General features: G+C 44.6%; 1 pseudogene across 1 annotated transcript; it reads right to left on the bottom strand.

Annotated features, from left to right (window-relative positions):
* Positions 1 to 1,537: 1,537 nt before the first annotated feature.
* LOC146752053 (hydroxysteroid dehydrogenase-like protein 2) lies at positions 1,538 to 10,976 on the bottom strand (annotated as a pseudogene). The gene is made up of 11 exons (XR_014941001.1): positions 10,847 to 10,976; positions 9,183 to 9,398; positions 8,667 to 8,765; positions 8,419 to 8,533; positions 7,802 to 7,905; positions 6,893 to 6,991; positions 4,524 to 4,718; positions 3,927 to 4,022; positions 2,904 to 3,050; positions 2,218 to 2,346; positions 1,538 to 1,841 (listed from the first exon to the last, which is right to left on the bottom strand). The product of XR_014941001.1 is annotated as a hydroxysteroid dehydrogenase-like protein 2 (transcript).
* Between the last annotated feature and the right edge of the window lie 3,722 nt (positions 10,977 to 14,698).

Here is a 14,698-nt window from a genome sequence, read left to right as displayed (position 1 = left end):
GCACTGTGCTGGTCACAGCACATTCAGCATTTTGCAAGCAGCTCCCAGCTGCATAGAATTGAGCAACACACCCATGAGCAGCCCACAGCACTGGAGGTGCTGCTGCCCTGCTGTCACCTACAGGTTGTGCTTAACAGTACTACTATATGTGAATACTTATGCTGCAGCTCTCTCCAGCTCCTCCAGATCTCAGCAAGACTGGATCAAAGAAGGGTAAGGTGCCCTGTTTTTTGAGGCAGCAAGGTTTTTTATTCATAGGGGAAAAGAGGTGTAGTCCAACATGAACATGTGCCTCTAAAATCTTTGTCAGTCTTCAAGGGAGGGAGCTGGGATTTCATCTGATTAATTTTTCCCCACTCTCAGTTCTCAGGAGGGTCACCGGCTGAGGAACTGGCAAAACTCTTTTCCCATTTTGTTTTCAACCTTTACCTTTTGTCAGCTCACTCTGCATCTTCTAGATCCCAGCCACCCCCAGTTTCCAAACACACCACCTTCTCACCCATCCTCTGCTCATACATGAGGTACCGCCAGCTGATGTTTATTCAGCTCAGAGAACAGCAGCGTATCTAACGGTCTTTAGTTATTAACACAAAAATCTTACCATGTGCTCACACCAAGACAATCTGGTACCATCACCCTTTCAGGTCATGCAGCAAAGCACTTGTTTGACTGCTTTTGAAAGATTCTTTTTCTTGCACTATCCCCTCAATACTCTTCATCTTATCTAGATGAGAACAAGCCACATCTGCTTACATCTCCTTCCAGATGTAACAGCCCTGGCAATCCTAAGGCATACTTCCTGATTGCACTGCTGCAACCAGCATTACACATACAGTATTGCATAATGTAGCCAAGTGTGGGAACAACCACACAGCCACAGGCAAGCTGTCACCTCAAAAGGAAAGTTCGTTCATGTTTTTCATGGCGCTGGGACTGCAGAGTGCATAAGTGAATTCAACATTCTCTGTATTATTACCAGAATTCAACAGGGATGGAACCTTTACAGCACAAATAATTTTGTTTGAGCCCAGGCTTTGAAGACTATAAACTATTTGACCATTGCACGAGTTAGAAAATAAATTCTAAGTCTTGAAATATTCTCTACATACTTAGGAGTAAAATGCCCTACATTTTGAGCAGTTCTGTTGGCAACACTGTGAGGTTGCTACCTCTGGCTTTGCACGTGCTCTTGAACCAGGAGGAGGATCTGTGCTCTTGTCCACTTAGAGAGCATTTGTGCTTTTTCTCATGAGTTTCCATTCTTTCCATGCTAAAGAGGGAAGGTGATGTGCCTGTAAACATGTTGTAGTTTAAACCTTCTGGTGCTGCACGCAGGTGCTGTGGGAGGGATTACCTTGTTTGTGGCAGTCTGGGCTGGGGGTGTGTTTGTGTGAAGATCTGCAAGGTGATATTTGCTCCTCCCAGACTTCTTATGGGACATGCACGCATGCAAGCAAATATGTAAAAGAAAACCCACTTCAGGTGTGTTGCATTGCTCCAAAGGAGTGTAAGAAAGGAAAACACCAGTTACATAATAGAAGTATTCTCAAGAAGGAATTGTTTAATCACAAACACCTTTCAGTCTTAATAAAACTAAATTAGATCTTCTCTAACAGATCAGCATTTTATCCACAGTTGTTATACACACAAAAAAAGAGAAAAAAGTAGATTATCGTTTTAAAATGTAGCACTGCTATTACAAAAGAAAGGCTGGATGTTCTGCTGGTACAGCTTCTCCCTCACAGTTTAGCATTAAACTGTGTCAGCATCTTCTCTAGCTTCAATGCTACCTTTAATCCTTAATTTTCCTGACATGAAGGCCATGGTTGGCTTTAGTTTACCTAAAAAGAAGACACAGAATCATCAGGAAAAGGAAAGGAACTGGAGATTGTGATATCATATAGTAGTTACTTTGCTACCAAGTTCTACTGTAAAAGCATCAGAAAAGAGGTTCAACAGATTGACTGGATGCTTTCTGAAGCTACACTCTGAAAAGTTCAATAGCTACTGAACAAAGCAGTAGATATTTTTATTATAAAATCATGGACTCACAGAGTGACTTACGTTGGAAGGGAATTTAAAGGCCATGCACTTCCAGCTACAGCTCATCCAATTCCAAGACCACAAAGAGAGGTGAGCCTGTCAGCTCATCCATCAGCAAGATGTTTCCTGCCACCAGGAGCTGCCTTAGTTCTGCCAAACCCGTTTGTTACTCACCAGTGAACATCTTCACAAAGTCGCCACTCGACATGCTCATCACAACATCAGCTGCTGCAGGAGGCTTCCCAAACCCAGCACTCCCACTGCTGGTTTTCAGGTCAAGGTACCAAGTGCCTCCTTCATCACCTGAGTGGAACAGGGAGAACCTGTGGCAGCACCACAAGGACTGATGTGCCCTGCCCTTTGCTACCCCCGCCTGCTTTTCTCTCCCATCTTCGTGGTAGACGTGCTGGAGGTGCTGTGCCAGAAGCTGCCCCGCGCTCTCTGTGCAGACAAGGTCAGCCCCAGCAGATGCCCCACAATGCCACAGTGTCAGGGGACAAGGCAGTGGCTGCTGGTGGAGCTGGAGGCAGCAGGGGTTTGGAACAGAACTACCATGCTGACCCTGTGCAGCACGGCCAGCAGGGTGACACAGCAGAAATGAAACACCAGGAAAACACACCACAGTCCCCAAAAGAGCAGCACATGCTGCTGATGCAGAAAGCATCTCCCTGTGACAACAGCAGCAGGGTAAATCCCACATGTGCTGAAGTTGGCTCTGAAAGGCAGCATCTTACAGAGCACACCCAAAGATGTCCCTGTTCCTAGACCAGTTATAAAAGACAAGTATTTACATGTGAAAATACAGACTGACTCTTGCTAGAAAAGTGAGCATTTGAGAATTTTACAAGTGATGGTCTTACCTGACAATTCAAACTGAAAGACGCCCTGCGTGGATTTCACTGTTTCTTTATTGAGTTCTCCCTGAATAACTCTGAATGTTTCTGCAACAGGCCCCGCTGAAGCTGATTCTTTATTAAGCTTGGCTCCACCTGATGCCTGTGAAGCACCTAAAAGAAATAGATGGATTCTCTGTAAAATGCTGGAACGCTCTATCTCACTTATCTTTCTAAGAATATATATGTTTTCAGCAGTTCTTCTGCAAAAGCTTCTAAGGTGTGAATCAATTCACTACTTTAATCAGCAACTTTCTACACTGCAGTGAATGTGCTCATTTAACATTAAGAAAGAGCATTTGCAATTTATAAGGCATGTAATGCTTAGCAGCCCCTAAAAGCCATGCAGAAGGTCAGTGTATCAGGAAATAATTATTCTACTCAGTGAATTGCTACTGTGTTGGAGATCTGGGCAGTTGGCAGTATCAGTTCCTGGCAGAAAAGTCTAAGTGCGCACTCACAAATAGTATTTTCAAGGGAACTGGGCTCTTTTCAAACTTAGCCTCTTTCTTTCCTATATTTGTTTTGGCACTCCTATAAAACATATTCAGTATTCCTATTTGCCCTCCAATAGAAACATCACTATTCTGAAAAAGTGAACCTGATGCTTTTGTAAAAAAACAACTTCTCTATTTCATCTTGTATACATTCACATCATGTACGACTGTGAGAACTTCATGTAGGAATAGAAGCTTCTCAAGTTCTCACACTGCAAGAAAGATGTAACACTCCTGCAAAATATGCTGATTGCTTGTGATTTTTTTACAGCAATATTTACTCATAATCTTCATGCCACTTAACTCTGGTGGTAAAAAGCAAAAAGGTTGTTCAAAACAAGGTGCTGATTATGAACTGTGAAAGTTGCAGACACTAAAGTCACTTCCATAAATCAAACAGCCCAAATACAAGAGATTTTGCCACATAGCTTGAATGTAGTCCAAAAGTAACTTGAAATAGAGGAGGCATTCATTATCATCACAAATAATCGACATGTACATGCAGAGGTTGCCCTTCCACGGCCTTCTGATTATGTGGCTGTCATGTCAGTTTCAGCATCCAAGAAGAAGTCAGGCATCAGGGGGTGACCTAAAGGGGAGTTGAACAATAACAGTAAGCCCAAGTAAGGGTGAACAGCACAAACAGGAATCCATTCTGAAGGCAACAGCACCTCAATTTACCAGTAAATGAACTACAGGTTGAAAGAAGACGAGGTGACATGTTTAGGTTCTGGTACATTTAAAATCAGACCCAGAAGCCTCTTACAAATTCAGTCAGAAACATCTGAAGATGAAGAAACACTATCTCACTATTTGGTAAATAGTAATACATGCGCTTGTGGTGCAGGTCTATTTTCTTTTTGCTAATGGGTTTAAAATATATATATATATATATATATATATATATATATATATATATTTATATAGGCATTGATTATTAGAGCCTCAGTGGACTATTATGTGCTTTCCCAGAATCCACATTCTCAAATGTGAGGCAAAGCATCTTTTGACTGAGTCAAAGGAATATATCCATATTCCCCATATGGCCTTCCTTCCTTCGCAAGCTTCTCATTTTAAAGATCTCTTTTACCTGGTGCAATTGCATAGACATCAAAATCCTTAACGCCTTCTTCTCTCAGTAGAACTTCATCAATAATGAAGTTTCCAGTGAAAGTTTTCGGCTTTGTTAAAATGCAATATGCAGCATCTGCAATTATGTCAGTTTTTCTGCACTGCTTCTCTATTCCGGATCCTCCCAGCATATCCATAGCAGCTGTATGTATGGCTGGAAAATTCAGAGGACAGGAAATTACAAGTTTAACACTAATGACATCACATACTCATCTCTTTGGCAAATGCATAAACTTTATTCTCCTCTCACATGAAAGTAAATCATGAGAAGACTAAACTGTGAAATACCATCAACCAGCGAAGAATGGTCAACCAGCAAACAATCCTCAAAGTGTAAAGATTCCCTTACTTGAAAAGTATTAAAGGAACCAAAAGAGGAATAAAGGGAAGAACTCCTTGTAATATTCATATTATTCAATGCTTCTATCAATACTTTCCACACAAAGACTTCCTCTGGCTTTATTCAGGACATGAAAAACTAACAGGACAACTATCTTTCTCAAAGTGAATGTGCATCAGCAATTAACATTTTCTGCAGCCATTACCATACTGAAAATCTCAATTTTAGACCCACAATAACTTGTGAGATAACAAAGTGACTCTAATTTAAAGATGAGAAACCCAATAGCACAAACTCAAACTTTTCCTGGCTTATGCTCCTCTACTTTCACATTACAGCCAATTATTATTGTTCTAAATATAGCAAAACTATGGGCAAAGACTGATATGAAAAACCATCTACTGTCCTGCAATCTGCACATCCTTCCATCTATTTCATACAAAGTGCTGCTGGTTTTCCATTAATTCATACATACAGCATCTTCCACTTTGACCCTGCAGTACCTCTACTACTCATTCACACTCTTACATCCTTTTGGCAGGCTACCTCTTTCACTTTTAGTTAAATCGAAAGCTCGTAACATCTCACTATCAGCATATTTTCTTGTTTCAAGGAGCTGGATGAACCAATAGAACCATACTAGCACAGTGTCAATCTCCAGCATTGAAGCTGATCACATATATATGATGTTCTTTAAATTAAAAACTTTGTAATTGTAATGTAGATACTACAGAAGTCACCTCTCTCACTCTCTAAAGTAGTTAACTTTTGTTTTGGCAGATAAGCCTTTCAAAACAACATTTTTCTTCCTAGACTGAACATTACAAACTTTTATACTTCAGAACATGAACAGTTTTCATCAAGGAAACACTGATACATACAAATTTTGAAAGCTCACTTACTGCTTCTAATGCTTTCAAGACACTGGTCTCTTTGTTCAGCAGCTACCAAACCTTCAACAGCAGCCCTGGTCCTCACTGACCCATGGACAATAAACTGGAGCTAGTATAAGATGGGCACACCAAGTTATTTTTCTGCTATGCGGCCCTTCAGTGTGCTGTGACTTGCAAGAAGTGTTGGATGGTTGTGTGAAAAAGCAATTGATTTCCCACTCAGCCCAAACTTTTTTTTTTTTTACATCTACAGAGGTACATATCTTGTCAGCTTCATCTATTTCCTGGCAATCTAACTAGCTGGGGATTCTAAATATTAACATAAATGTCCAATACTACTCAGGGATGGTGTGCAAACCAAAGTTTGAGTCATGTTGAAAGGAGCAGTGACAAGACAGGAGAAAAAGCAGAATGTGCTCAGGCTGAAGGCAAGTTTAAGTGAAAATAGGAAGGCAACAGTGAGAACTAGGAAAGAAAGCCAATACCCACATGTCACGGGTTACTTAGATTTACCTATGCCCGTGACAGGGGAAGCCACCCCGTGGGCCCCCCTCCCGGGGCCCGGAAAGGAGGGGGAAAAAAGGGAGTGGGATAAAACAGCGACAATCTAAGGAGGAAAAACTTATTTTACTAAATATGATACCGAAATACAAGATAACACAATATAATATAATTGAGGCTAACAAATTGAACGAAACAGAGAGAGAGAGAGTCCCCGAAAACCGAGAGGCCTACTGTGAACTCTAGGCGACACGGCTGGAACGCTTCCCACTCTCCGAGAAGTTCGAGAGAAGAAGGAGGGCACTCCAGCCTGGGAACGAGATTATACAGCGTCCTGGTCCCGTGACTTATCATTAACCCTGTTGTTCTCTGGGATATGTAGTCTTCTTCTGTGGACTGCACATTCAATAGAAGTATCCATACTTTACATGATGTTATGATGTGGAATACTGATACTGATAGCAAAATTACAAAACCATGACACCACACAACATCTTTGATCACAAAAAAATACACAGAAGTGCTCGGTGTTCTGAATCAGTCCTAAATAAGACCACCTGTATAGGACAAAACACAAAAATTCAAAATAATCACCTGTTTTAGGCCATAAAGCATTGACAGCAACTTCTCCTTTAAATTCTTCTGCCATTCCCAAGACACACATGGACATGCCATATTTACAAATTGTGTAGGCTACAAAAAGCACACAAAAATCCCATATTTAGTAGGATACATATTTAGTTTACACATAGAATTTTACTTTTGAAGGATGTAAGTCACGGAAAAATCAACTTTCTGGGGTCAAAGCATCATCTTCCTAGAGTACAGAAACTCTCCCAGCTCCTACCACCCCCTTCAGATACAAACTGACCCTTTTACATGAGTATTGAATTGGGGAGGGAAAAAAAAAAGGAAAAAAGCACGTTGTAAATCCTTTTTGTATACTCTGAGAAGGGGATGTTGCAGAGAAGGAACATGGACCTGCAAGAGGAGTTTAACCATGTTCCAAGTGTTGAAGTTTAAAAGATAATCCACAGGTTTAAGATGAGCAACATATGTTCTAGCCCAAAGACGCAATTGGGGCCTCCTTCACTCCTCAAAGATAATTTCTATTTAAAAAGACAGCAATGAGCTTTATCGCTATCAAATCAAATGTGGAAGCATAGAGAAAAAAAGATTTTGCCTTCCTATCTCTATTGGGAATAGAAAACATGGTGTAGTATTAAGAAATCCTATGAAAAACTCTTATCTCTTACCTGCAGAACCTTCTTGGAAATATAAAGGCCACGCTAGGGGCATGAGATTTGTACTGTGTTTTATCAGAAAACAATTTTCTTTCACCTTTTCTTTCAGTGCAAAACACTCTGAGGAACCATTCCTGTCAGTCTCTTGTGAGCACTAAAAACACAATATCTGGAATTCTTGGCTGGCGCTCCTGCACACATCATTAGTTACTCACACATTTCTCAACACATAACAGCAAAGGCAATGGATGCTACTTACCACAGTGATTTTTGAACCACGTGGGTTTCATATTCAGAGGTGGGCTGAGGTTCAGGATATGGGGGTTCTTACTTTTCCGTAAGTGGGGAAGGCACGCTTTAGACCTGGAAGAGAGGAATCAAGACAGTCATCTCTTACAGAACATTTACCACTACAGCAGAGCAGTAGTTTCACTTTCACAAAGGTCCAATGGTGAGCTGAAACCCTTCCCTTGTAATCAAGTATTTAACTGATGAAAAGAACAGAAAAAAACCTGTCCTATCTCACTTATCTCAAGAATAGCATTCATGTCTAACAGCTGGGCTGCATCCTCCAAGCTGTGCAGCAACTTCTACTAAAGCAGATATTCCAGATGTTCGGAAGCAATAGTCTCCTTGTAATAGTTCTGGAAAGGGAGTAAACCATGATGTGCTAACAAGCCAGATTACCAGTGTAGAGAATCATCTAGTCCCATATTTCTTACCTTCTGCTCACATATTTATCTCATTTTTAAAACCACATTTGAAAAATAATACAGTATATATGCGTTTAGTTATTATTACTCTCTGCACCAAGATCTCAGACAAACTGAGACAGCATTAAACATTTTGTCAAAATGGCTTTGCCTCAGCACTTACGTGAGGTAGGTTCCTCGTACGTTGACATCCATCATAAGATTGACCTTCTTGGTTTCTGTTTCCAAAGTGCCGGTCAAAGAGATGGCGCTTGCATTGTTCACCAAAATATCAATCCCTGGTTTTAAAGTAAGTCACCTCACATTAGCAGTGAAATAAGAAAAAACAGGAGTAAAGCAGGTTAGGCTGTTCTTTCCTCTTCTTCTTCATTGAATAATCTGCTTGGTAGACTCCCCTGCCCCTCAGCATACCTCCAAATGTCTTCACAGCTTTCTCCACGGCGCTGATAATTTGCTCTTCTTGCCTCACATTAACGATGCATGGCAATGCCTTTCCTCCAGCTGCTTCAACTGCGTGATTAGAAAAAAGCACACTTAGAATTTGTCTCTCAGACTGCACAAACTGACTACTGAGATTTTCTCATTCAGTGAATGCATTAAAAATTACACCTTTCAAACTCTGACTCTTTCACATACTGCATAATGAATAGGGATGCCACAACAAAATCCTAACACTGAGAATGTACATGGCTCACCACACATTTTAATTAACATAACATTTTTACCTTTATGCACATGTGTATTCATTAACATCAAACTTCAATACCTCACAGAATTCCTGGGAGGCAGGAGAAGCACTTGGGCTCATTCTTTTAAAGCTGAATGGGAGCTAGGAGAGTCAGAGCAGTTTCCCACTCATACGCAAGAACTAAGCAATGACACACACACAGAGCCCACAGTCTGAAGCCCACCCTGATTACAACTTACTCTCTTCTGCAGCTGTGTAGATAGTCCCAGATAGTTTAGGATGGGGCTCTGCTGTCTTGGCAGCGATCACAATGTTTGCACCATCCCTGGCAGCCTTCAGAGCAATGGCTTTGCCAATTCCCCGGCTCGCACCAGTGATGAAGAGCGTGCAGCCTGCTAGTTTCCTGAAGATGTGAAGGAGGTAGAGAGGAAACAAGAGGGGGAACAAAGCAAAATCTGGAACTCAGTGACTTCTTGCAGTCTTTGGGGACAAAAACAATCACTGCAGTCTTAGCAAGAGGCAACTGCCTTCAACATTTTACAAGGAAATCAGACCCAAAATACAGAATAAATGGATAAAGCTACAGAAAAGCCTTTCACCACCACTGAAGACTTTTTGTACAATAATCCAAGGCTGCCCACAACAGAACTGCTGCATTCTCCAAAAGCAGAAAAGGAGTGACCTCTAAAAACAACAAAACCAACCAATTCTAACGTTTTGATACTCAGTGCAGCTCTCTGTAATTTAATTCTTTTGGCCCTCTGAACACAGAGGACCAGTAGCTCAACACGCTGTAAAGGCAAAGTCCAGGATCACAATCCCAATGCAGGGTGCCAAAGACAAGAGCCAAAAATCAGATTTTCAAAAATGACCATGATTTTCCTTAAGGCTTTCACAGTACAACTCAGTTTGCAAGTAACTGCATTTAACCCAATAAATCCCCACAAGTCTGTCCAACCAACCAGCAGGCTGACACAGCTGTGCAAACGACTTGTGACTGAGCCCCTGTGTACAAAGGTGTCACACAGAGTGGAAGCACCAGTGAGATAAAAAGGAACTGGGAAAATTGCATGAGCATATCAGCACAGTGTGAGGAGAACCAAAGTTCACCTGCAGCTGAGACTTGCAAGGGAAGCCAGTGGCAACTTGTTTATCTGCTATAATGTGGGTAGGAAGAGCATGAACAAGGGAAAGGCGTTGCTGAGTGGCATGGGTGATTCAGTGAGAGCAGACACTGGTAGTGCCTTGCTTAGGAACATGGTTTACCAGGACATGAGAAACTAGCCATAGATGAGAGGTAATCTTAGAACTTGGAAGGTTGGAAAAGACAATATAGTCCAACCTTCAACCCATCCCCACTATGGCCACTAAACCATGTCCTTCAGTGCCACATCTAAACCCTTCCTGAACATTACCAGGGATGGTGACTTCACCACTTCCCTGGGCAGCATGTTCCAATGCATCATCAATCTCAGTAGGTAAAATCAAGCCTGGTGAACCTGATTGACTTCTGTGATAGAATGAAAGGATTTGAGGCCAAAGTGATAACAGCTGACACCATTCACATTAGCAAGGCTTTAATTACCATCTCTCAAAATACTTTTGTATCCAAGTAAATACATAATAGTCTGGATGGTTGAACAGCCTAAGGGGTAAGAGAAATGTTAACTGGACAGGATCAGGGAGTTAGAATCATGCAAGTGGGCTCCTTTTGCAGCAGGCACGGCCGCAACCAGGGCAGCCCACAGGCTGCACCGTGGGCGCTTTCTGCACTCGTACAGGATCTCATGACTACTGCTTGCAACACATGGGAACGAATAAGGTCAACGTATGTCCCCGTTCATTAGCAGCGCAGAAATAACGCCGCAGCAGTCACTCAATTCAGATTCCACAGCACACCCACAGCCGCACTTTGCCCTCCAGACGTGCACACAGCTCGGCCCGTGAGCAAACAGCACCAAGCGGGACTCTGGGTCCGACCCAGCCGCTCCGGGGCCACCATGCCCGGCCGCGGCCTCCACCCCACGTCCCATCGCCCTCAAGGGGCTGCGGAGCACGTGTCTGTCCCTCCGCCCAGCCCCGGCCCCGGCCCCGGCCCCAGCTCTGCCCCGGCAGCTCCTGTGGCTCGGAGCTCACGGCCCTGCCGAAGGAAGGAGGAAAGCCCAGGTCGCCTTATCCAGTGTTGGGCAGCATGGCGGCACGGCTATGGGGCGGCTGTCGGCTCGGCATGGGACGCGCTCCCCGCTCACACCGCCCTCCACGCAGCCGCGGCCTGGGGAGCTGGGCAGAGCCAGGGCCGAGCGGGGCGGGATGAGGGGCAGGTGATGGAAGTATCGGGATGAGTTCCCTGCGGGAGTACACCTCGTTCAACCAAGCCAAAGCCTTGCACGTTTTCACTGGCAAAATTAAAATCGCATCTGAGATCTCGCCCTCAAGGAAAGGAGTGAATGACCAAACTGAAGTGACCAAACTGAAACGATTTATTATTGAAACAACCTGTCCTTATAACTATTGGTCTATCCACTACCACCTTGGGCCACTATGCGGGTGCCGACATGACCCCACTGCAGGGCGCTCACTTGTCATCTTCATCACTGTCATCTCCATCGGTGCGCAGCCAGCAGCCTTCCTCTACCCAGACAGAGCTGGTGAAAGGTGGGCGCTGCGGGTCCTCCCAAGGCTCCCACTCCTCTGGCATCACCGTGACTTCATGCTGTATGTTCACCGTGAGCGATAAGGAGTGGAAAAGCAGGCCGGCCTCAGGAGCACGCTGCTCTTGCTCTCTTGGGCACCAGGGAAATTCCTGCAGCGCTGGGTTGCGTGGCAAGCTGTCTCCCATGTAAGATGAAGCGGTGAACGACAAGGAAGTAGAAATGTCTCCAGGGCTCCAGCCGCTGTTTGGTGGCAGCAGGGACGGGTCCAGAGGCTGGTTCATTCCCCAAGCTGCTGCAGCACGCATTGGCCGGCTGTGAGAGGCTCGAGCTCGGCGTCGGCTGCGGTTTCTCCTTCGGCGCTTGGGAGGCCGGGGTCCCCTGGCTGCAGCCGCCTGGGTGCCGGCTGCTGGACCCGCTGCCTGCAGGCTGCCCCTGCGGGAGCAGGAGCAGCAGCAGCAGCAGGAGCAGCAGCAGGGGCCCGTCTCGGCTCTCCTTCTCCGGGCAGATCTCGGCCTGCACTGCTCGAGGAGCCGAGAGCTCTCTCCTCCGAAGATTCAAGGATAAAAACTTCATTTCCTCTGAGCAACAATTAGAAACAAGACCAGAAAATTATTCATTCAAAGGCACTTCTAGGATATGTATAACAGAGTCCTTCCCAGTTACACGAGCTTACGCTGTGGCCTTTGGAGAAACAAGCTGCCTTTGTGGTCCTGAGGGTTCCTTTTTGTCATCTGTTGGGCACAGCAAGAGAGCTTTTCTTGTACAAATCTATGCCCTGTGTACCTTTCTCCATCCCAAAACCTAGAGTTGCGGTGCAGACACTGGATGCTGACCAGAGCAGTAAAAGAACAGAAGAGGGGAAAAGCAGATACAGGTAAGACACCTAAAAGAAAGGAAAAGAGCAGAAGAGAAGGAAGGATACGGTTAAGAACAAAGGACAGAAGATGGAAAGTGCTATAGAGGATTGGACTGGACATGAGCAGATCAGAGCTACACCAAGGTGTGGCTTCTCCCTGTGTCCCTGTCCACCACTGGCAACATCCCCCAATGACAGGGATGATGCTGCTCCAGCAGCTGATGGGGTTGTGGTCTGGGGTTACATTCTATGCAGAGCCTCCAGAACCTGCTACAGACCTCCAGTTCCCTGACACTTCTTTTTTTTCCAGGTGTCTGCACACAAGGAACAGGTGTTCTCTATGCCCTGCATACTGGTAATTAGTGTGGGCAATTACTGTGTGGGAATTGGGGGAGGGAAATTCAGGGGTGGGATAGTGAGGAGGAATTGGAGGGGGCTGGGAAATTGTTTGGGTGGGATTGTAGAGATCAGATATGACTGTTAGGATGGGGGATATTTGGTTGGAAATACTGTCATTTCTATTACTCATTGCTTTGTATAAGTTATTAAATGCTTTATGTTCCCTCTGCTACATCTCTGCTTGCAGTCATTTGTGCAGTGACAAAGGTCCTCAGCTCTACATGCCCACCTCCAAGGTAGGATGGAGCACCACAGATGGCAGTGTTCCACAGCTGCCACCAGCAGCCCCAGCTCGTCCCTCCACACCTGAGGTGTGAGTGGCTGTGAGAGGAATGTCTCTGTGGAAGTGCAGCTCATTCCTCCCCTCTGATGGGGGCAGAAGGCATCTGCATTTCCCTCATGGCTCTTATTTCCTGTGTTACTGTGGGAAATGAGCTGAGCCACTGTGCCTCCCTACTATGGCAAGCTCTGCAGCTCTGCCACTGTCTTTATACTCAGCTGTTCCTGTGTGTAATGCTCCACACTTGGGCCCTGCAGAGCCCAAAGGCCTCCTTGGCTGCTGTTACTCACCTGGACATTGAGGGTGCTGTGTCTCCAGTCTGTACCTGCTTCCAGGTGGCACTTGCAAGACACTGCGAGTCCACCTGGTTGACTGCACAAACTTTCTGGGCAGCTCAGCTTTTTCTACAGAGCAGCGTGCCTTTGGAAGTGCTTGGAGGATGTAAACTAACAGCAAGAGAACACTGAGCTCTTCTGGGTCTTTCTAGACATGGCAAAGAGACAGGAGAGAGTGCTCAGCCTCGAGTGGTTGCTTGTATGCAGAAATCACAGTTGTCAACATCTGTGCTGTTTTGCTGTAGGCAGTAGTGTGTGACAAGAAGCCTACAATTATCAATTTAGTGAACGTAATTAATTGTAACAGTTCCCCTTTCTTTTTCCCTTGACACTTGGGTTATGGAGTTCTCCTATGCTATGTGCCGGTGTAATACCTCTGAGCCACAGCACTGTTGCGTTTAGCAAAGCTCATGGCAACAGGCTTTGGCCAACCTCAGAGCTACGTAGATGATGAGAAGATATCCGATGATAGGAGAGAAAATGAACAAGCTCCAAGGTAAGTGTTGTTTTTTCCTTCTAGTCAGCACGCCATCGCTAAATCTTCCATGCTATCACTTTTATCGTGACAGTGATGATCCCTTAACCTCACACCTTTAGCACAGCACTTTCTGTGGAGATTCCCACCAGTGACAAAGTATTAGTACCGCTTTTCTGCCTGTTTCTTTTTTGTCTGTATTTTCCAGAATGTGGGTATTTCTTTCATTGCCCACAAACACTGCCCAGTGCAGGAGGAGGCAGGGACAAGAGTCAGGAGCAAGGGCAGAATAGTTTCTCTGTTAGTGAATGGAATGCCAATGTTTTCTGCATATGGACTTGCCATAGTGCTTCTTACAAGGCCTAACAGTGGGATGAAATGTGCCCTGAAGCAGGTGTGCTTGCAGGAAGGCAAAAGAGAATTGCAAATAATGCTAAGGGGGGCCAGTAAGATGATCAGAGGGCTGGAGCACCTTTCCTGTGAGAACAGGTTGAGGGAACTGGGCTTGTTGTGCTTGGAAAAGAGAAGGCTCCAGGGAAACCTCACTTTGGCCTTCTAGTATTTGAAAGGAGCATATAAACAGGCAGGGGAATGGCTGTTTGCAAGGGTGGATAGTGATAGGACAAGGGGAATGGTTTTAAAGTGATACGGGGACGTTTAGGTTGGATATTAGGTTGATGTTTTTCACACAGAGGGTGGTGACACACTGGAACAGGTTGCCCAGGGAGGTTGTGGATGCTCCATCCCTGGAGACAT

The sequence above is a fragment of the Coturnix japonica genome, unplaced genomic scaffold, assembly GCF_054131305.1.
Source record: "Coturnix japonica strain WE unplaced genomic scaffold, WE-NBRP24 Scf053, whole genome shotgun sequence".
Lineage (NCBI taxonomy): Eukaryota > Metazoa > Chordata > Aves > Galliformes > Phasianidae > Coturnix > Coturnix japonica.
The sequence above is the reverse complement of the archived record's forward strand: the minus strand, read 5'-3'. Positions and strand labels throughout refer to the sequence as shown.